The sequence below is a fragment of the Aphis gossypii genome, chromosome X, assembly GCF_020184175.1.
Source record: "Aphis gossypii isolate Hap1 chromosome X, ASM2018417v2, whole genome shotgun sequence".
Classification (NCBI taxonomy): Eukaryota; Metazoa; Arthropoda; class Insecta; order Hemiptera; family Aphididae; genus Aphis; species Aphis gossypii.
Genome location: NC_065533.1, coordinates 22,411,744 through 22,436,867, shown reverse-complemented (window position 1 = coordinate 22,436,867; position 25,124 = coordinate 22,411,744). Strand labels below are relative to the sequence as shown.

General features: G+C 24.3%; 1 long non-coding RNA gene across 5 annotated transcripts in view; it reads left to right on the top strand.

Annotated features, from left to right (window-relative positions):
• The window catches only part of LOC126552096 (uncharacterized), a 30,839-nt gene extending 8,601 nt beyond the window's left edge, over positions 1-22,238 (top strand). Inside the window, exons 2-7 of one of the 5 annotated variants that reach the window (XR_007605945.1) lie at positions 5,225-5,291; positions 5,486-5,604; positions 10,666-10,722; positions 13,849-14,496; positions 20,314-20,391; positions 21,571-22,238. This is a non-coding gene — a long non-coding RNA (uncharacterized LOC126552096). Of the gene's footprint in view, positions 1-5,224; positions 5,292-5,485; positions 5,605-10,665; positions 10,723-13,845; positions 16,907-20,313; positions 20,392-21,570 lie in introns of those variants that run through there. The other 4 variants (XR_007605946.1, XR_007605948.1, XR_007605947.1 and 1 more) reach the window with 4 other exon arrangements.
• Positions 22,239-25,124: the final 2,886 nt, after the last annotated feature.

Here is a 25,124-nt window from a genome sequence, read left to right as displayed (position 1 = left end):
TAAGAATTTTTTATGAATTTTAGAATTTCAAATGTTGAGTAAATTCGATGGGAAAATAGGAAAATTGGAAACTATTTATGCCTTAGGCTTAAACATTTAACAAAAAGTTCAATAGTTTTAAAAATATAAAAGTACAATTTTTTCAAATGGAAATTTTAAGTTCAAACTGTACCAGTATTGGGTTTTAAATGATGAAAATCGCTTTCAATTATTTTGTTGTTATTAAAAATATCATTCATTTGAAATTGTACTTTTACGAATATTATTATGTTTTACTATACATGATATAATTTTTACTTTTTGCTTATTATTTGTATATTGAAACTATTTAAACCTTTTTTTTCACGGTTAGTAGGTATTATCTAAAAAATCATTAATATTAATACATCATATTATTATAAACTTATACTATTGTTATAATTAGTAATATAATAAATGTGATGTTTTCGTCAAAAATTAATTTAAGGTATATCGTTCAATTTTCAATCCACTGTATTATTGATAATTATAAATTATTTTCTAGTAGGTATGGTAATATAAATTGGTATATAATATTTAAATATACATACTTAATAATAAGGACAACAATTCGTCTGTGAGTTCAAATTTTAAATATTAAACATCTATTCCAGCAATTTAATAATTCGGTATTTACTGCACAGTAGAGTTTTACATATTACGTATTGGTTATTTACTTAACTACTAATAGTTATTTTTGTTGAAATTTCAGACATTTTCTTCTTAAATATTGAAGTATGTATTATATTATACGAAAAATAGAATAAAGTTTAAAAAATGCTTAATTTTTACATGATTTATACTCATGTATAGCCATTAGGCAATGGATAGAATTTGAAATATCAGATAATTTTAATGAAATTATATATTATCTATTATACCTATTAATACAATTATCTGATGTTGCAAATGTTTGAATAATTAGTCATTTGTTTTCTATAATGTCCTTAACTGCTGTTCATCGTTTGTTTCTATTTTTTCAATATAATTTTATGGACAACGTTTATGAAGGTTTTAATTTTAATCTTTTTTTCAATTAGGTTTGGGGCAACTTTATAGTTTTCTTAACGAATTTCTATTGCTGTTCATTTTTATTATTAGAGATTGGTAGACTAAATTATATTTCTAATATTCTTCGTCTTATTATTATTATTATTATTTTTGATGGGAAAACAACTGCGTGTCATATAATTTTAAAACCAATGGTTTTTGTATTTTTTCTTCTTTTCTTTTAATAACCACTTTATAACAACATTATGTGTTTCGTATAAAAGCTTGTAGTATCGTATTTTTCCAGTACCGGACTACACCCCCAATCTAGTTTTAGGCTAACCCAAATATGTGTTCGCATCTCTTGTCAACATTATCCCCACTTGTGAAAATCTTTACTGTTTACATATTTTGATAGGTGGCGCCGAGTTATCGATTGAGTGAATATTATGTACAACGCAAGATAGAAATTTAGATAAAGGGTCGTGTTTAAAATAATTTCTACAAAATAACAATACGTTACTTATTTTTCCATTGTGACTTGAATTTTCGATTTCCCACGCTTAATATTCTTTTCTCAAACTTTTTTTTGTTATACCTAATGAACCAAAATCATTTTGATTTTAAATGAGATAATATACTAGCGATACATCTTGTATTTATTATTAAATCATATTTCATCGAAACAATGTTTTTGTTGTATATTATTATTTATTTTTATTGGAATTGGTAATGTTCCATTTATTTTTTTAAGCTCAATATTTAAATTACAAACATAAAATAATCAATGTCAAATATTGAACTTTATGTTTATATTATTCATAAGAAATCATAACAAGGGAACATTAAAAGTTTCGAAAGAAATATAGAATAATAATAATATATTACAAAACTACAAGACCATATTTAAAAATGAAAAACAATATACCAATAAACTATAATAAATACAATATTATCTTTTAGAATTTAAAAATTCTTTTAAAATGGTTGTAAAGTTTTAATTCATAATTTAAACTGTATAATGCATGGAACAATCATTTTATGAAATTATGATTTATTTTTATTTTGTTTATTAATTTACTCTCTGAAACAGCTAATGTTTTGGTAGTGATATTTTGATTAATTTATTAGTTACATAAAAAAAAATAATAATAAATAAATAGATTTACATTTATTAAAATAAATAATTGAAAAATAACCTTATTACTGGTACAGCGTGGATGTACTAATTATTGTCATTATGTTGTTATAGAAAACATCAGAGACTTATAAAATAATAATACTATTTGAAAATAATATTATATTTTTTGATTTATTTTTCTAAAATACAAAATATTATTTTGGATTATTAATTTTGGGTGTAATATTTTTAATGTAAAATAGATGAAATCTCTAATTTTAATCTGCTTATATTTTAAAAATCCATTATTCATAAACCTGAATAATTTGAATTGTTTTGATTGACGTAACAAACATATTATTAACCATAAACAAAATTAATTATTATCCCTCGAAATGAATCGATGGAAGTGATAGTGTTTGAGAGAATTTAGTTACATTACTTAAAATAATATTATTGTATAATTCATGAATAGCTTATCAGTTGATTAAAAAAAATACACACTGGAACGCATTATGGTAGGTAATAATTATTGTTTTAATGCAAAATGATTCAGTATATCATTTAGTTCTGTATTAAAAATAACAATATTCTACCAATATGATTGATCGTTACTTAAAGTTCACGTTATGTTATTCAATCACAAACTGTTTCCTACGGCGGTAGGATTCATTGCCATTAAATTAGTGTTTATTTTAATTTTATTTTCGCTGTAGTTTAAACCTGTGCAGCTGAATTAATCATAGTAATCAAATTTTGCCTGATATCTAATATCATATATCATATAATGGTTTTGGGATTTTAGTAGTTTAGTACCGAGATTAACAAAAAAATAAAAACTTATAAGAACATATTCTTTTATATTTCTTTTTTGATTTTCATAAATATAAAAATATACATAATATTTAAAACTTTAATTATTTAACTTAAATTAATTTAACGTTTTTAATAATTTAAGCTTAAATATTGCTTATTATATAATTATATGTTATATAAAATTAATACTTTGTCCAAAATCTTAATAAAAACAACAATATACATTGACAAGCATAAAAAATAATTCAGAAGGAAGCTTTAGCTCGGTTTTTTGATTTGATTATATTAAGCTATAATGCTATATAATAATCACGATAAATAAAAGCACACGCAGGTTAACTTCAATATATATATATAGGAATCTTTCATTCAGTGTAATTTTTGAGTGGATAGGATGATATATGAACTCCCATTAGACCCTTAGCTAAAGGTCATATTACAGCTCAATATTTTATTTATTGCTCGTGAACCTGTTTTATATAATTTTTGAATTTATAATATTATAATACATTTATTTTTCTAACATTTTGCTATTAATAATATACGTAATTTATTTATTATATTGTTAAATTAATTTATGGTTGGATGATAACAAACATGAGATGACGGGTCGATACATTTTATGCGGCGTCCTGGCGGAGCAATAACAAACAAGTGCCATATTTTACTTGTAAATACTAATTTATCATTGACTGTCACCATAATTGAGTATGAACATGTGATTTCGGTAATAAAATACCTACGCAATCAAGTTGTGACGAGATTATAAAATGATACATTAATATTTATATAAATTGTATCAATAAACTTTTTATTAGGGTTGATTTTCGATACTTAATATTTTGGCAGTTTCTTCAATTTATACTCGTAAATTACTGCCTACTCTTATGAAAATATGAAATGAAAACGTCAAAAGTCATAACGCTGTTCAAATTTTTATTGGACGTATCTGGTATGCAGTTGATTTTTATGTTGTTATTTTTTTTTTTTTGCTAAAATTAAATTAAAGTTGATGTTTGATTTGACGAGTGTAATAGGCAAACATTACTGCCCATAAAAAATATATTGAGTTTTATGCTCCAACCTTTTTTTTTTTACAATATATGGATATATTTTATAAATAAATAAATATTTAAGAGTTTAGTGTATACGATCTGTGAAAATACATTTCGATATTGGTTATGTCTTATACGTATCGTACGATACGGTACGGACCGTATGTGCTAATGTATTAACATTGGTCTACATGGTACATGGAAACAGATTTATTTTCAAGCCAACCATCAGGTGTTTCATTAAAAATATAATACCTACGTCTTTCTAAAAATAAATCGTATTTTATTAGAGATACTATAATTGATTATTTGTGTAGAAAACCGTATATTAAAAAGTAATTCATATAGATTAGATGCTGATAATTATTTTATTGGATTTTATATAACATAAACGAAAAAGTCTAATAATTAAAATAATCAACGTGTATAAAATACATAATATTTCATTTTCTCTCATAAAAATATTGTAATATTAAAAATGTACTATATTATAATGAAGCACATTATTAGTAATTAAATACACGAACCTTATTATACTTAAACGATCAGAATCCGAATTATTTAATGTACAGTGGAACCTCGATAAGTTTAACCTCAATAAGTTGAAAAAAATTCAACTCCTTTGCGAAAACCTCGATTACTCAAAAGAAAAATTATAGATAACTCGAACATTCTGTGTTCCGAGTATAGACGGACAATATAGATAATATTATAGATATTAAATATATAACAACGGATAATTTTATAAACATTTGTCTAATCATCTTAAACACTACTGATAATAGTATGTGCTCTCACATTTTAAGTTAAAATAAGATAACAAATTATCTGTTATAAAGTTGCAAAACTGTACATATTATGTTTTATTATATTTATTTCGTGGTATTTTTATTTTATTTAAATAAACTATATTCTAATTATAAAAACTATAATATATACCTACATACATTTTATAAACTCTAAATATAATTTTTTTTCTAAACCCTTGGTAACTCAAAAACCTTAGTAGTCGAAAACTTCGATAAGTCGAAAAAATTGCGATTCCCTTGAATTTCTACTAATCGCGGTTTCACTGTATAAACTATAGATAAAGTTAAAAACATTTCATAAAAACAAAAACACAAGTCCTGATAAGAATCGTATACAATTAGATTTTTTATTACAGTGTTTACCACCTGTAGATGGTATATATTATTAAATTAATGTATGTAAAATTATCTTATAGGTACTGACGGCAAGAGGAACACTACAGCGCCCAATGCCCTATCATGACTGAAGGAAGGATGGGAGAGGTATCAACGTTAATCAAACATATATCGATATTTTATTTTCAACAATTTTTTTTTTTTTAATCAATACAAGTATAATATACCAAGGTAATGAGTAATAACTATTTAGTTTTAGTGCCATTTAAATTAAAATAAATACAATTAGTGAGAATTCATGTCTCGTATTATACGTATTATAACACATCTTCATTTTATAGATATTATGCGATGGCGTGAGTGAAGCGAGTGCATGGCATTCAGTCCTTGTATTCTATCCAGTTTTATATTTTATACTATTATCGAGGACAATTTCTTTGCACAGTAAAATCGATCAGAGGTTTGTATGCGATAAATAATAAATTTTAGTTTTTAAATTAAACCTGGCGTACTTAATTCTAGTATTTAAATTGTTAATAAGCAGCGCTAGATATTTCAATAAATAGTTTAATCATGTATAAAATATAATTAATGAAATAATGCAACTTTTTTGTTATTTAAGTTATTATTTATAAGTATCTGTATTTTAAATTGTTAAATTAAATTATTTTAATATATAAATATATATATATATATATATCTTACTCGTTTTATATTTTCAAAAAAAATATCGTCCAAAAACATAAGCAACTATCCATTTTTAGTTATATTTTATCTAAAAATGAATAAACAAAGTAATTATCATAATTTTTGTGAATGTTGTAATTTATTATTTTATCTAACCTATCCAGTATATCTTAGAATATTGTTAATTAAAGTAGCATTATGTATAGAAAAAATGAATATAAAAATGTATGATTCTTTCGACTAATTATTAAGTTTTATGTACCTACGTAAATATAATATAGTTAAGTATTTTAAACAATATTATTGATATGCTGTTTGAATAATGTGATACAAAACATTCTTCTTTTTTTTTTTTTACTTTATAGTTTAATATATATATATATATATATTGGATTTATATTAGAAGCGCAAATATTTTCTCAACTGGAAAAGCTAAAAGTTACTCTTTTCACGAACAACCATTCAAACACAAACTACAGCAATTCAATGAAGAACAAACATAAACAAAATGTGATGCGTTAACGAAAATTTCAATCAGTATTTTTAAGGTCACTAAAATATTTATTTGTTAAACTGACTACAATAATATACCTACTAAATTATTATAAGTATAGTTTTTAAATTATAATACAAAAATGATGTTATACAGATGTGTTTACTGTTAAACGTACTATCAGTGTATTTCAAAATTTCAACATTAAATAACATTATAATATTTGGCCTATATTAGCCACTTTATGTATACTTTAATCGACATAATGTTTTCACTCTATTGTATAATATTATGTGTAATATTATTTTAATTATGCGTACAAGAATTTTAACTAATATCTCAAACAATAACATTTTAAACGTGGAATAATATAAATACCTAAACCAAAAATGTTTGTCAAAAGCATTTAATATAAAATACATATTTTTGCTTAAAATAAGTAGGTTTAATAGGTACTCAAGTAAATAACTAATAAAAAATAATGTAATATCCTATTATTAAATCTATTTAGGTATTAGATTGGTTAATTATAATCAAATCACAACAAAAACCCTTCGTAAACTTCGTGTAAAAATGGCTAAGTAAAAAAAATATTAGATCTTTAAGCACTATAAAGACGTGATATCATGAATTAATGCTAAGTATATTGAATTTAAGTAAACGTATTTTGTTTCAATAATTTATTTACTTTGCGAGGAATTATTTAGAATACTATATAAATATTAATAATAATATGTTTTAAATAATAATAAGTTATATTGTAATAGTTCTTCGCCATTTTATTATATTATTCATCACACTTTGTTTCCTTTAAGAAATAATTCCTCGCCTAGTAAATAAATTATTGAAACAAAATACGTTTACTTAAATTCAATATACTTAGCATTAATTCATGATATCACATCTTTATAGTGCTTAAAGATCTAATATTTTTTTTACTTAGCCATTTTTACACGAAGTTTACGAAGGGTTTTTTTTGTGATATCACTAATTTTTATCATCATTGCAAATGCAAATAATAATAATGATAATGTATCTATATTTTTATCTTTAATTTTATCTAAATAATATTATAATATCTATAATGACTATAATTGTTTTAGTTTTTTTTTCTAGAATTATTATATACACGTCTTTTTCATCTTTCTTTATTTTCTTTATTTTTCTTTTTTTTATATTTGGCCGGTCGGCACGACAACGCGAGAAGCGGCCGCCGTGATTCCAGATTTCAATATAATTTTTTATTAAAAATGTTTCACGTTTCCTTTAATAACTTAATTTCTAACTGTACGATTTTTATGATTTTTACAAAAGGATCATCTGCATAATTTCCCTCATGTTTTGCAATTTACTAGGTATAAATTGATTCAGTAGATAATTAATTATCTCATCTGACAAAAAAACACCGAAATTTACACGGTTTTAATGGGAAACTCCTGCTTCGAGATAATATACACTGTCGTGCCACCGCTTTTATTTTTTTTACTTAGCTCGCGCTACGACCGTGGCGCTGGATAATAATTGAAATAATCGAATTAATTATTATAATATCTAAAAGTATGATCCAAAATTCTAGAGATCAAAATCATAGAGATAAAGAAATAGATTAATTTTTAATATACATTTTTAATGACACAATATTATTGAATAGGTAAGATTATTTGAATTCAATAATAATAAATTATTGGAAACATTATACATTACCTTTATTTAATACTTAAAAAGTATCCAGTTCATTTTCGATTGATTGAACGATATTATTTTTTAAATTAAAAATTGTTATACAATGTCTAGCTTAATTTCATAATTTTATAATTATGAAAAACTATTTAAAGAATAAATGTAATAAAAAATAACAATAATAGTGTTAAAATTACGTGTACACGTAGTATTTACTATTCAGTATAATTGAAAACTTATATGATTTAAGAATGCTCGAAAAAATGTTTTGATCTTCAACTGTATAGGTGGTCTTTGATGCAAAATTTTTCAAAATTAGTTTTGTTTGTACACTCAAGAATACTTATAGATATTTGAAAATGTCACCACATGTCAATACTACCATTTTCTATATATGATAATATTTATTACAATTATTTCACTCTTTTTGTTTAAATATATTTATTAACAAACATTTATTATTTACAAACAAACAAATAAACTCTTCAGTTTTATACAAATATTAGTATAGATTTTTCGTGTAAATCTCGATAAACAATTGTTCACTTGGTCAAACATTTAAATGTGATGCAATATTTATTATAAGTTTATTATAGACCAATAAAAATGTACCGAAAATATAATATATATATAATAATATTATTATCTATATTATAGATAATGTAGTTTATTTTTCAATCGTTCAATATTGAATTTTGATAAAAGTTCTCAAAATTATGAAAATTTGCAAATTAATTTGTACAAAAAAAATGTCTAAAATATTTCATATTCTTACTTAAGGTTTGAAAAAATTTAAATTATAGTTTCTCATTAGTTACTATTATTAGTGGAAATCCACAAGTATTTTTATGAGCTTCTGAAGTTTATATAGGAAGTTATATAGGATATTTACGTATAATATAACGAATAATTTATTGATTTTCTGTTTCTATTTTAATTTGAAACGAATAGCCGTGAATAATTTAAACTTTCGCCAAATGTTTGAATTAATGTTTATTTTATTATTTTTACAATTTCTGATAGAATTTTTCGAAATATTATATGATTATGTTTTATCTATAAAGAAATTTTTCATTTTAATTATTTTTTTTCTATAAATAACGATATAAAACCATTTAATTAAAAAAAGTAATACAGAAAATGTACTTCATAAATTGTAATTATATACATTAAAAAAAAATTAAAGATGAATGTGTACTACTTTTTTTTATAACCATTTGATGTTTTAATTTTATCATAAATTGTCAAAATCACGAAAATCACGAAAATTTTAAAAATATTTTGTATTATTTTATAATTTATACCTTGCTATAAATATACTGAGTGTTTAAATTATATGAATAATACAAGTTAGAGTAAGATTACATAATATATAACGCTTGCATATAAGGTTCCTCATAAGTTTTTATAAATTACATTTATTTTAGAATATTATTATTATAATTATGTTGAATCAATGTTGATTACTAATATAGAATTAGTGTTGTTGACTTACAAATTATAACGTTATACAATGTTTTTTTTTTTTTACTGAAATAATTCGTTTATTTTTGTTTGTTTCCAAGGTCCCTAGTATCTAGATTATATAAGTGTTTACTAATAATATATTATATATATATATTTTTTTTTAATATAAAATTTATATAGACCATAAGTGTTATTACATATGGTACTTATTTATCTAATTTTTGTTGATAGTATACAAATTAAGCATACATGAAAAAAGTTGTAGACGTAAAAATGAAAAATTGGTGATGAATTGTTGTAATTCAATCATATCTCAAGTATTTAAGTAAAAAAATAATCTTTCATTGATTTTTCATTTTGTGTTCAGTATATTATAACGTGATTAAATTTATCATATTTACCTTCCAGAATTTTTTTTTTTATATTATTTATTTTTATGAACATATTATTATTGTGATGATTCTCATTAACCATCAACATTAATTTCCTATTTATATTTATGTACAGCATTTTTTGTATTTATATTAAACATATTCTCTAAAATATTAGAAAATTAAAGATAACGCTTTATTTAATCAGTAATATTTTTTAAGCTAATTGTTTTTCTTGAATTTTGAGATATAAACCGTAACACAGAGAAACTTTTTATTAGTATAATTATGTAAAAATGTATAACGAATGATTTATACATTAATTATAGACAATAGAGAATGATAAATGATTTGCACATCACTTCATGCTAGAGAAAATAAACTTAAGTGTCAACTGTATTTTTTCTATTTCATTAAATCGGGTTTGAAGAACTTGTTGAAGAAACTACAAGTATTTAATATTATGCCTTGTTTTATTTTTATTTCCATCCGATTTAAATTAAATAATATTGTTTTATTTATTTTTATTACAAATCAATTGAAACCATATCAAATAGCTGCTATTAATTAAACTAACTATAAATACCTGTATGATTATATTATACTGTAATAACGTACACACCAACACTAATACAAATCGCTAGTGAATAAAATGATTCGAAGAAAATATAAGCGGCGTTGCTCGACGCACGTAGAATAATAAACTGGTAGTTAACTCTTAAAAAATGTTATTTTCATACCAATATTAAATGATTCATAACATGCATTAAATATTAATAATTATTACGATATAATAATATGTTGACTTTGGTTAATTTTACAGACGATTTCTATTCGGAAGCGGCAGTATTTCAAACCGTACAAAAGAAAATAAAACGGGGTGAGTGTATGAAAACGGTGGACTGTGGTTTACCAGTTTATTGATTTTGTGATATTTTAACTTTTTGTTGTACATATTATTACAGATTTGTGATCTTTCTAGAAATTTTCAATGAATTTCAAAAATATTTACAGTCAACAAAAAAAAAAATATATTTTAATTTTGGTTTTTTTATTTTACGATTAATATTGAATTAAATCGATATAGACATTTGCTAACACATTTTCTATATATTACTCGTAGATTCGTAGATAAGATAGTATTTATAACGATACTTACTTGACTATCATTAAATGCCTAATATGAGACGATAAAATATCGATTCAAATCTCAAACCATTGATATTATTGCTGTTGTGTACCTACTTATGTCAGAATATGTACCATATGTATAGTGTTCTTGTGTTTATCATTATACAAGCTAAATAAGCATCAGATTTATTACTCCAGATAAATTGTTGTTATATTGGATCGTTCCCACTTTTGTGTGAGTGTATTTGAAGAAAAATATAACTTGATAACATTGTAAGTTGAGTTGAATTAAAAGTTTGCAACTTTAAGTAGTGTTCGATTTCACATTACGTTAAATATATTATATATATTTTTTTTTACTTTATATTTGACCCTTTAAATTAATAATTATATTATACTCATACATATCTAAGCATTTTTGTGCATATTTTATTAGCTACATATGAATTTATAGTCTAGTAATAAGTTTATCGATATTATATACCTACCTACGAGTAGAACGGATTATTATAACCGTCTGTTGTACATATTTTATTAAATGATAAATTATATTCTCGCAGGACAAAAGCCAGTTGATTACCATGACAATAACAACTTACGAATCTATGTCAAACGTAATATTTTGACTGTTATTTTTCACAACGGCGACGTTTTTATGATACGCCGCGCTCACGCCTGGAAAATATAAAACAAGACACACGAACGTAGTATAATATTTACTACTCGAGATGCGGTTGTCGAGCCACGAGGGTTTTTCGTTTAGTGTGCCGTGTGCTAGCGTGCGTTTCACATTCGCCTTGATCCTATCGCCCGACTTCGCGGGGCCCGGAAAAAGATCGACGAAAAATCTCGTGAAACCGTATATTGAGTGTGCTCTGCCCACGAGTTGTTATTGTAATTATTATTAATATACCAAACATTTTTTCGGTGCTTATAAAATACGATATTATTATATTATATTGAGTGTGGTAGATAACAATATTATCTATAGTAGATTATCGTTGAATAAATTATCCTAAAAATAAAACCAGTAACAATATCTCACTGTACCCAATGATTGTGGGTTTTTTTTTTTTTTTTTAATAATAGTATTTCAAACGCATACCGTATACCTACGATACAATATTTTGTGTACCTCGTGAATTCATTATCTTTAATAATTTCAACGAGTCTTAAATATCGTATACACGATTAACATACTCATAAATCATAATATATTGATTACCTATGAGTAGAGTATATATAGTAGGTATTTATATTTTATAGTATCAATTGAGTACTATTAAAGTTGTTGACAATCGTGTAACATAAAATGCATTTATTTTTGAAGTCCATTATAAAATTATATTAATGATAGCAGTAAAACAAAATTAACTTAAAAAATGATGTTTGGTATATAATATAATAATAATAAAGTCAAAACTAATAATTGTCCAAATTTAAATAATAAAATAATAATTATAATAACAACAATAATAATACTATGTAATATGTAAACAATAGTATAGACTATATAATATCTAAAATATAATAAAAGTTAATTTGAAATAGGAATGTTCGAAATTAAAAATACAATTTTGAATCATAATAATATGGTCTAAGTTTTTGACATTTTTTATGTGTTGTATTTTAATTTAAATAATATGTTACGAAGTATCAGAAAAATTTAAATTTTATATAAATTCACCTTTTTTTTCAAAGATTTTTAAAATAATTTGTGAAAATTTGAAATTAATAATATAATATATAATATTATATTATACCTACAGTTATTGACTTTTGAACATTATATTATTATTAGTTTTATTTATGTGCATATTTTGAGAATTAATTTCCGTAAAATAAATTCTGAATTGTATATTTTATTTCTAAACATCCCCATGATAGACTATTAAATAAATAAATTTAAAAACAAACAAAATAACTCGTGATAAATAAATCATATAATATTCTGTAACTATTGAAATATCAGAAGTTATGCTATTTATATGATACATATTATAATGTATTCTTTTTTAACCGGAAAACTACATATTTTTTTGCTTATAATTTAAAAGTGATTATGTGCGTATATAATAGTATAAATTAGTTATTAATAGTATATAATATGTGCACGGGTAATGAGTATGATATATATAATAAAAATGGAAACGTAATATTATAAAGGTAGTTAATATAATATTTAATGAGGATATTGAAGTGTAAAGCTATTATAATCAATGATCAGTAGGTATACAACGCAATTATAGTGTCTAAAATTAGATGAATAATTTAACGATCTGAATGGTAATAAGTCAAGTACCTCTAAACGTCTGTTGGTGGGTTCAGAGGAAATGAATCGTCTTCTGGATCAACCCATCTGAATGATCCTCCTCTAAACTCGTTGCCAATGAGTATACCTGTAAAAAAATTACAATATTTATGATTATTGAGTCAAAGTATTACGCCGCTATGATAATAATTATTATATTGCTCGTTCTTACACGTAAAGAAAAAGTTGTTGGTCCGAATCGTGACGACTCTCGTTATTTTGTTGACGTGAATGTATCGTAGTGCTGGACAATTCGGTATCGTAAACGTCAATGAGAATGCCGTCTCTCGAACCAAATTCATTTCGTAAATATTCAGCATGATCGCCGTAGACGCGAAAGCGTTGGGGAAAGAAAAGTACGATTAGTGAAAAAAGGAAAAGAAAAAAAACAAATAGCACTCGTGTGGTCGCTATTGTGACGGTTAGGAGGGCCGTTTTTAACGAAAAAGCTTATAGTATTTTAAATATTGTGCTATTGTTATTATAATGTTATATGGTTATACGTATACAATAATGTTTTTATCGTCGTTAGTTTAATATGTTTATTTTATTTGTTACGAGGAGATGAACGTAGCAAGTCGAATGTCAGGAGCTCGCGGTGGTCGACTGGACTCGGCGGCTGTTGCTTAGACGTCGTAGACGGCGTTGTTGTCCTTTGATGCACCAGCTGCTCTAGTGGGCTGGTCTCGTGCTACTTGTTGATTCTCTTCTGCCCGATAGCCGTTTTGCCAGAAGCAGTATACGGAGTGCATAATAGCAACATAAAACACCATGTCCAACATTGTGAGAGACCGAACTGGCTGCTACTACTCCACCACGTCAATTTCAAATCGCGTCTCGCAGTGTAATGCCAGTCGACTCGACGCTGCAGATCAGAGCTCGCACACCGACGACCTTGTACCCCGTGGTCGAGGGTTTCCGGCGGCGGACCAACCGCAGTTGTTGTGGGTGTGTCTCTGCCTCGGTGGTGCTCGCCGTTTCCCCGCATCCGGCCGGGGGACCCGCTGCAACCCTCTCTCTACCACCGAGCCGGGTCTACCCCGAGCTACCTATAAGAGACGCGCGTTCGGCACAGCCAGACTTGATGTGGCCTAATACGCATACGCGTGAACTGCTGCAATATTCACCGAAATCTAAAAATAACACTATCTCGAGCCAGCGGTGGAGGTGTATGGTGATGGTGGTCTGTGGGGTCGGTGGTGTGTGGTGGAGGTGCGTTTTTGGAGGTGGTAGTGGAGGTGACGGCCGGCGGCCGGTAGGGACGTGGGCATGACGAGGGGAGGGTTCAATCTTTGACTAACGTCGCCGTCTCCGTCGCCGCCGCCGCCACCGCTGACACGGCGACGACAACGACGACGCACGCACGATGATGTATACATTTAGGAAATTGAGTGTCGGTCAAGAGAATCTTTTTTATAATAACATCGTCTGTGTGTGCCGATAACCTCTTTATATTAAATATATATATTTTTTTTTTCTCTCGCATAATATAATATTATGTGTGTTTGTGTACACACTTTGAAGACCGAACCGGCACTAATATATTATTATATATCTTACCGAATTGGCTTTTCGCTTTTCCCGGTACGTTCGCCAGACTACCGTCGCCACCTTGTAGGTTAATCCCCGTTTATGCATCTGTATGATTGCGTCTGGTGTTCCTGTATTCCCCACACATATACGTGTATTATGTTATACGTTTACCTCGCGCATTCGTAATCAGAAAACAAACTGTTAGGTATTTGTTTCGTAGAAATCTTCTGTGAACTTGAAACGAACGGTTCCCGGTATTATAAAATATATAATATATGTACACGCACACGATGATATTATGTTTTTTCGCTGCATCCCAAATCGGAAATTCTCACCGCGCTCTTTTTTACTCAATTTTCGTCGGTTGCCTTATCCTTCGAACGTAATATTCACCGCATCTAATGTATTTTATTTGAGCTTTTATATTACTTATGCACATTTTTTTTTTTTTTTTTTTTAATGTATTTTTCATTGATTTAGTAAATACACGAAAACGCCAAACGGAGGTTTGTCTCCCGCCAAATAAAATATAATTTGTAAATTCGACTACTTTTAGAGTACTTGGTATCTAATAATGGGTGTGTATTTCATAATAATATTAACATGAGTATATATTTGTTTTTAAAGTGTTAGAGATTTATGTATTTTGATAAAACATTAAAATAAATATTTAGTGAAATAGATAATTTAAATAAAAAACTAAAAATTAAGTACCCATATTAAAGTTGTACCGTAATAGTAGAACATATCGGAAAATTAAAAGTTGATAAATTATGCCCGAATAATAGAAAAATGTTATTATCATAATTAATTTGTACAAATAGTTTTATTAAGTTAGTATGTCAATGATTTTTTTTTCAACATTAGGTATAACGATTTAGTATACTTTTGTGGTAGGTATAGTGTAATAATATGATTTTTCAGAGTAATTAAAAAGTTAAACATTTTTATTAAATTGAAAAAAATACCAAGCAAAATTTAATCGGTAATATTTAATACAATCATATAACAAGATTAATTATTATTTTATTACAATTCGTAGAAAATGCAGAATGTATGATATTATTAATGTGATATTAACCGATATTTGAATATCATTGCTTTATTTTTATAGTATGAGAAGAATTTATGTTGGTACAGTATTTAAGTAAGCCTAAGTATAATTTGAATGAATGAGTTAAATTTACTTAAATTTTACTATTTGGATTAAACAAATCAATAAGTCAGTAGGTACTCTAAATGTTTTTATCACTGTGATACTGATTTTCTATAAATTAAATTGTCTTTAAATGTGTACGAATATATTTTAATTTAATAAAAATATATTACATTTTTTTTTAAAGGAAATAATTTTTGTTGGTGTAGCTTGTAACAAATTAAAACAAAAAATTATAATATAAAATACTTGCTAAAAGCACAATTATTATTATTAATATTTTAATACTATTTCCATCAATTATTGAACAAGAAATTATACATTTTGCCTATACATTACGCCGTATTAAATTTAATATTAAAAACTTCATAGAAGAAATTTATATCTTTAGTAGCTTGTTGCTTCACGTATCTAAATGCGGGATATAATATGAGATGTATTATTATTATAAAGTCAAAAGAAACTAGTATATTTTTATAACTATACATTTGTTCAAAAATAATTTTAACTGAAACTTGATTTTCTAAAATATTTATATGATATTTTTAAGTACATAATATTTTGTGCATAGAAATTAAATAATTTACTTACTTGAAAATTATTTCGATGATTCATTACTATTTTATTTTTCTATAACTTTAATATGATTATTGCATATTGTTAATTTTGCGTTGTTATGTTAGAATGTGTATTTATAACTACAAACATTTATTTTCGATTTTAAAAGTTGCTGTATGCCTGTATTGAATGTTTGGAACTTTTATTTCACTTTAAATAGTTGTTATAATATTATAGCTATATATGTGTAATTTTTACTACTAAATATACATAAAATAACTGCGAATTTATAATCTAAATATATCATTAGGTATACGGTTTCATAGCAAAATACGTTATTTATTTAAATTATAAACTTATCATACAGAAGTATTTGTATATTACTTTAATAAGGAATACCTAAATATAATATTATGATATAATATGTTAGTTTTTATGAACATATATTTTAATTTAAATCAGTTAAAATTACCTAAAAATAAATTATTGTAGTAAAATAACATTTTTGGCGTATTTTTAGTAAAACTACGTGCCGTCAAATAAATTATGAGCACTGTTCCAATAATGTTTTAATAATTTAATAGCTATATTTTACTACTCTATGGCCGTTAAAACTGTTTTAAAAATTAACTAAATTCTAGTAGATTATTTTTTGTTTTAAAATTGTTTAGAGCGAAAAGTTGAAAAATATATATTATACTGCTTTACATTTTTAAATGTTACAAAAAATATTTAATTTTATTAAGTATTTATTAATACATTTTTTAGTACTTTAATGCCTACTATGTAAATATGGCACATCATTTTCACAAAGACTTAACTACATTGACATTTTTATATTACTTATTTCATGGATCAAACATTTTAAGAAGTAATTTACTTCTCTGGTTCTAAGTAAAATATAAAATGTATAAAATTATACAACCACACTTTATAAAGTTACCACTGGTAAGATAAACTTAATTATTATAGAATACAGATCATATCAGTATCAAAGTAAACATGACAAATTGGTTTTTCCTTCATTTCAAAATGAAAATGTTAGGTAATTTTAAAATGTATAAACGTTTATTTTTACTTTTTTGTGACTTTATAGGAAGACGAAATAATTATCTCCGTATAAATTGTATTCGCTTAATTATTATACTAATATGAAATTGTTGTTTAATAGTCCACCTATTTTTAATATAAAAAAAATAATTTATAAATATATGTATATTATATTTATTATATATCTATAATATTCTAATTCAATAATATTCACACTATAATTTCTTTTGAATGAATTTTTTTTCTTCAAATTTATCAATAAATTTACTGATTTTTAAAATATATTGTATGTGTGAAAATAAACTCTAATCTCGTTAAACGTTTTCGTGAATGTCAAAATATTTTAATTGATTTCATATATAATATAAATAAAAATATCTTATAGTTATATTTATGTCATTAAAACATATAACTAAAATAATATTTTATTATGTATTTTCACAAAATAAAAAATCCAAAATAGAATACGCATACGGTTCATGTTAAGTTTTAGGTATAAATTATATTTTTTAAATAAACATAATGCCAATTTATGTTTATATTACAAAACCAAATATATAGTCATTAGCCATCAATTATAATTAAACTTTTCTGTAAATTGTAATAATTTTGCTTAGTATTCGCTTTGATCTTTGGTTGTATCAGACGTTATATTATTATATAAACTGCTCGTTTCCGTCTAAGTAACATGATATGCTATAAATATTAAATATTAATTGTAATATTTATAAACACCTGACATTTTACGTTTTGTCTTACTGTATTGTTCATAACAAACAGTAGTATATTATAAAATAATTATATACGAAGAGAAAAACAGTAAATGTATCTCTAATATTAAATTAAATACGAACAATGTACACGATTATCTATTAACGTCTGAATAGAATATTTTATTATTGTAAAATTACCTAAGAGTAATGTACAGTTTAATAATTTGGAGTGTTTTAAAGCCAAATGTTAACCAGGGAAATACGGTGAACAACCAATATGGTTTACATTTTTGTGCTTATATTTTTTTTTCTACTTAATATATTTTCATACTTTTTCTGTATATAGTAACTAAAAATGTTTAAGAAACCAATTGTGAATTAAATCAAACTATAGTAAAATAAAATTGTGCAATGTTTCATTTAATTTATTTATAACAATTTGAAGTTTGAACATAGTATGATTGTATAATATATGCTTGCGTCTAATACTCGTAAATTAAAAAAAAATCCAATTAAGTACAACAATTTCTATAATAGATATTTTGCAAACTGTATAATATAGATATTGATTAATTTTTAAACAAAAATATAACACGTTACAGTTTTTATATTTTACCATCATAATTTAATTTGTTTATAATAATATGAATAATATGCTTTCATTAAAAAAATTTTTATTTGGTAGATACCGTAGAATATCGTTATTCAATTAAATAAATATTATTATTATACATTTTAAAATAAATCAACAAAAAATGTATTAAGGCACATACTAAAAAAAAAACATCAAATACACAGAAATATTAAAGTAAATATTATTATACAAATATTTTAGTTTATGATTTGAAGACCTTATATTTTATAAAAATAATAATAAAAATAAAAATAACATTATTGAGAAATTAATGCGTCATTTCAAATGGATACTATAAAACCACCCATACAATAATTATTATTTGCTTTATCGAAAATATAAAAACGAGAAACGTGATTTGTTTATTTTTATACATTGCATTGAAATAACGGATATGAGTGTAAAACATAAGTTATTCTGTTAATTACTTTATTTAATTAACGCGTTGTATTAAAATATAAACCATATTTTTAGTGACGATTACAAGTTTCAGAATTATTTATGTTTTAATTATGTTTCATTCCAGTTATTAGAGTACTCGATTGCTAAATTAATAGACGCATATCCAAACAATCCACTTTAAATGTAAGATGAGGTTTAATAATTCTTTATTCATCCCTACACTTTTTACTTTCCTACAGTTAAAAATATTTATTCATCATTTGTCTTTAAATGGTATACTTCTATAATTTATTGATACCATGCGTCAAATTAAAATCTGGATCCCCAAATAAGTAGTTTAGAGAACGAAATTAGTTTCAGAGAACGTATAGCCAAAAGTCTTCCTACTTTATGTTAATTTTAAGTCCCGTCAGAGTAAAATAGAACGAATGTCCATGTAACATATATTTGAATTTAACTTCGTATAAGTAAACTGTAGATTGACAAGATACATTTTGTATTACAATCTCTGTGGTTCAGTATACAACATACATTTGGAAACTCAAGTCTTTTGATCTAATGCGTCACACGACAATATTAATGAACTTATTCTGTTAAATTTATAATTTATGATAATTTTTAATACTTCAACTAACGCCACACGATGAGTTAAAATTGAAAAAAAACAATAGGGAAACTAGATAACCGTTTTGCCGTATACCTACAAAACTAGTCGAATATACCTCTTAATTAAATTATCCTCGCATTGGTGGCATGGTGGTCATCATAACATAAGCAGCGTGTAAATGTTGTTTACAATTTCAGTTTTAAAATGTAACAGGCATATTTTTAAATGACCGAACTAAAATTTAATTTAAGCTACGATCATAATATTCTAATGATGGAAAATTATTTTTTATTTTTTATTACATGTTGTTAATAGTGTTATTTTTATACATTATTGTTATTTATTGGTAATATAAAAATGATATCGTTGGTTTCAGGTGTTTCGGCCATCAGAAGATAACAAGTGGAAACAGACGGTAAAATGTCCTCCGAATCTCCAGCACACAACAGTTCAGGTTAACAATGTATTTTCTATAAATATGTAGATTATGACATGAGTGTAAGCGATTCCAATTCTCTTTCCTATTTTGTATATTATGAAACTTAAACAGTTCATGGTATAAAAGTAATACCATTGCAATTAGTACGTATAATAGGTAGTACAAGAGATGGTAGTACAGACTTATATTAAGTGATTTTCAAATGTGTTATACGACTAATCGTTGTGGTTTTAATCGACATCATTATATTATTCACTCTATTGCGTTGATACGACATTGATACTGGTATCGGTTACTGCCACTCATTACCTTCCATGTTCGAGCTATTATTACATTATTACTCAATCGTCGATATTCTTAACTTGATGATTATAATCAATTATTTAATTAATCTAGAATTTTATTACTTATTTCTAATTATTTAATGTTTTATTTGAAAACATCAATTGGCAATAGTTAAAATGTATGCATTTAAATATTTTAAACAAGTACAATTTATTTATCGATATTTATAGAAAAACAAATAAAAACCACAAGTATTTTATGTTTATAAATAGTTCAAAAATAGTTAAATTAATATATTGTAAATAATTATAGTACCTATTATTCGTGTAAATAATAATCTTAAAGTTTGTTTAAAATCTAAATAGTATAGACTATACTGTGTTCTAGGTACCTATATTGTATGTTATTATTTATTATGTAATAAAGCTATAGCTTGTTTTTATCGCGTAATTATGCTAAAATTCAATCGTAACAAATTATTATAGTATTAAAACGCGTTATAATATAATGTTATTAATTTTACACATTACATTTATCATTAAAAAAAAAAATGCATATTATTTTAATATTTAAGGTATCCTCTTAGTTAAAAAAAGAGACTCCAGAAATGTATGCATAATGTTTGAAAAATTGATTTTAAATATTGTTTAGTTCAACATTATGTAGTTAACATTTCAGTAAAAATGTTTTCTAATCAGTAAGTTGTTGTAAGTGGTAAACAAATCTACTGTACCTATTATATTTAATTTCCGAAATCATTTAATAACAAAAATAAAATAAAGAAGACACCATTAGACATAAATTAAACAATCTTAATTTATTTAACCATATACTCGTATAGTTGAATATTTTGCTAGTTTATTTTAAATGAAATATTTGTATTGATATATAGTTTTATTGTCATTATAGAACAAATATCCAACTGAAGTCAACTCAACAGATCATATAACTCTATGGTTATGTCAATAGTTAAAAGTCTATACTATCTTTCATTGTATTTTAAAATAATTATTTATTCTCACCATGAAGTAAAAGGAAAATGCATTGAATTTGTTTAGTTGAAGTTGGAACATTTAAACTAAATATTTTATATACATCGATCGCTTCAGACGTACACTGTGTAAAACACACAATAATTATTGAAAGTTAACACTTTATTTACTGTATTGTCCAACAGTGTCACAGGTCACCGCATCAAGATATCACCACTGAAGAACTACAAATTAATCTATTTCTATCACTTATATAATATTATTGTTTAACTTAGTTTCAATTTTGCTACATCTACAAAAACTTACTGACTAAGTCTTAATACTACACATTACATACATGTTTACTTAATCTAGTTAAATATTAATATCAATAATATTTATATTTAAATATTTTGCATGATACAACAAACATTAAGTTAAGAAAGTATTAAGTATATTCCTTATGATATTTTCAACTCCCTTTACATTTATATGAAATATTACCCAGAAGTAATTCACAGAAAAAGCATGTTTCAATACTTGTAAAGTTATAATTACTTATCTACAAATAAACTATTTATTTACCGTTAAATTATTGATACAACGATTTATAGATTAATCAATTTATTTTTCATTTATTTTATGAATAGCAATTTGTCCAAATGTCTCAAATGAGCTGAGACTTCAAATTATTAATAAAAATGATGATAAATGATATTCAACTGAAATTATTTTTAAAATAAGTTAATTGTGTTTAAAAATAAGTTTACATTATTTCAGTACAAATATATTTTTGGATATATTTTTATGTGAGATCTTGCATTAAATTTCTAATTATTTTGTGAATAGTGAAAAATTTTCATCGCTATTTAAAATTTAAAAAAAAAGAAAAATTTAAATAGCTCAAAAATAGTGAAAATAGTGATATTTTGTAAATTATATAATATCCAGAAATTAATAATATAAACAAGACTTGGTAGAATATTAAAATTGTTATTTTATACATGATTAATTAAATCAGATTTTCAACATATTTAATAGATTTTAAATTATAAACCGAGTAATGAAATTATTGATTGAATTTATTTTCGTTTCGTGTCTTGCATTTCGCAAAATTTAAAACGTTGTGGATGATTTCTGATTGAAATGTTGATTTAATTGCTACATTGGTAGAGGTGGAAGTGTAATCTATTAAATTTAAATATTAGAGAAAAATTAAACTAAACAGTAACTTTTACACAATTTTTGATAAAATCAATTTTTTTTTTTGTTAGTTTGTAATAAGTATCCCATAACTCATAAGTTAGGTATAATAAGTTATGCTTATAGAATTTTAAAGATAGGTAGTTAATAAAAAAATATTTGGTTTTTTTTTTATACATATAACTGTTTAAATTCAAATTATTTTTTTTTTCCATTGATTTTATTTTTTTTTTTTTATGTGATTTATCTAATTTTTTTAGTCGAATAAAAAATATCTTAGCTTAATAGAAATTTTTGACTTCTAGTGTCTTCAACAGAAGTGTGTAATATAGATAAAACCATTAATAACTAACGGATTATAAGAACATGATTTGATGATAGTAAATCATTATTTATTTTATATTTAAATATCATAGAAGCATTATTAGACATTTCAAATTAATCTATATACATTTTAACTACATTATGTATGCTATAATCAAAAATGATATAGGTACCTACCAACCTACTTATAAAAATAATTATTACAACGATAATCATTAAATTAAATTGTATAAGGTTTATTATTTTAATACTTGTATGATTGAGCAATTATCAAGAAAATATTGAGCGTATTATAATATTTAGTTATTTAACAAAATGGTTGATTAACATTATAAGAAGCTTATTATAAAATGTTATCTATGGATTACACAATTTAACCTGATTATTGATTTATAACATTTTCGAATTAAAAATAATTTATAAGGTATTAATGGTTATTAATTATAATAATTTTTTAAATAATATCAACTTATATTATAATAACTATACCACTTTAAACGATAAAGGCAATACTTTTGCAAAGAAACTATGATTTCAATATTTTGTAAGATTATTATTAAGTCCCTATTATAAATTATTTAATGTAGCAGATTTTTATTTTTGAAAAATATTTTATATATTTTACAGTTACCACAATTATTTGTTTACATTACTATACAATAATTTCAATTAAATAATTATTTATATTTTTACCTGAACTCCGTGGATTTTTGAAAAAGAAATGTCCGCAACATAGTTTCTCATTAAAATGATAATTCTTAAAATACAAAAAAAAAACAAAATAATATCTTCGAGCATAATAAAAACAGTGTATAATACTCTAAAAATATTTTATATACGCTAAATACAAAATTTAAAACATCCGGGAAGAGTATTAAAAACCTAACTTATAAAGTTTTAAGTTAGTTACAATTCAATATAAATAATGTGTCTACTGTAGAATGATCGGAATGAATAAGTTTTTGGTATTAATTAACATTAGCTTAAAATTAATCTAAATGATTTAAAAATGTCAACATGAGTATAGTAACAATATAATAATAATAAACATAAAGGCAAAAAATATCAAATTACTTCTAATAATATATTTATTTTTTTTTATAACAAACAACAAACTAATTAAAATAGTTATTTTCCGATTAATAGATCAAAAAATATCTATTCACTAATCTATGATCTGGAGCGCTTGATGTTCCTATCCATTCGTAAGTTATAGTTATGCGTTGAGATCGATCGCGAAGTTATGAATGTTTATGCAACAGTTTTCTGTATTTGTTTAGCTGGCATAATATATTAAGTACACGATTTCCGTTGTCCTCTCTCTTTTGTGATTGTCTACGGTATTACAGTTCAATTCAATAATATATAATATGCAAATGTCACAGTACTTACTATAATGTGATTTATTAATTTTCGTTTATAAATTTATTTGGAATTTGGATTAAAACTTAAAAAATATATATTTTTTTGTCATTGTTGGTTCATATTATTATTTTTAAGTAGGTATATTTCTTAGTTAAACAAAACACAATGTTTTTTCATTGTCTCGCTCATATAATAGAGCACTGCTCTACTGCTCTACCTGGAATTTAATTATCCACAAATGATGTAGGTATTTATAAATCTTCAAAGTTCTACTGAAATCTTCTTACCGCAATGTATACTGAAAACCTCAAAAACTTTAAGTATTAGAATGTTTTTTTATCCCTTTCATTTTGCGCAAATGCGTGATAGATGTTTCAAATGACTTGAGTTTGGGTTAATATTTTTTTTATTTTTATTTTATATGTATATTGGTTATTTAAATCATAATTGATTTTTATTTTAGTGTGCACCAATATGGTTTTTTCATAAACATAAATATAATACTTTGTTTGTTTCGTTTACTTAATGCGATTTTATTCAACTTAACGCAGTGTAATATGTTTTATTATATAATTTAAAAAACATTTTAAAGTAGCACAA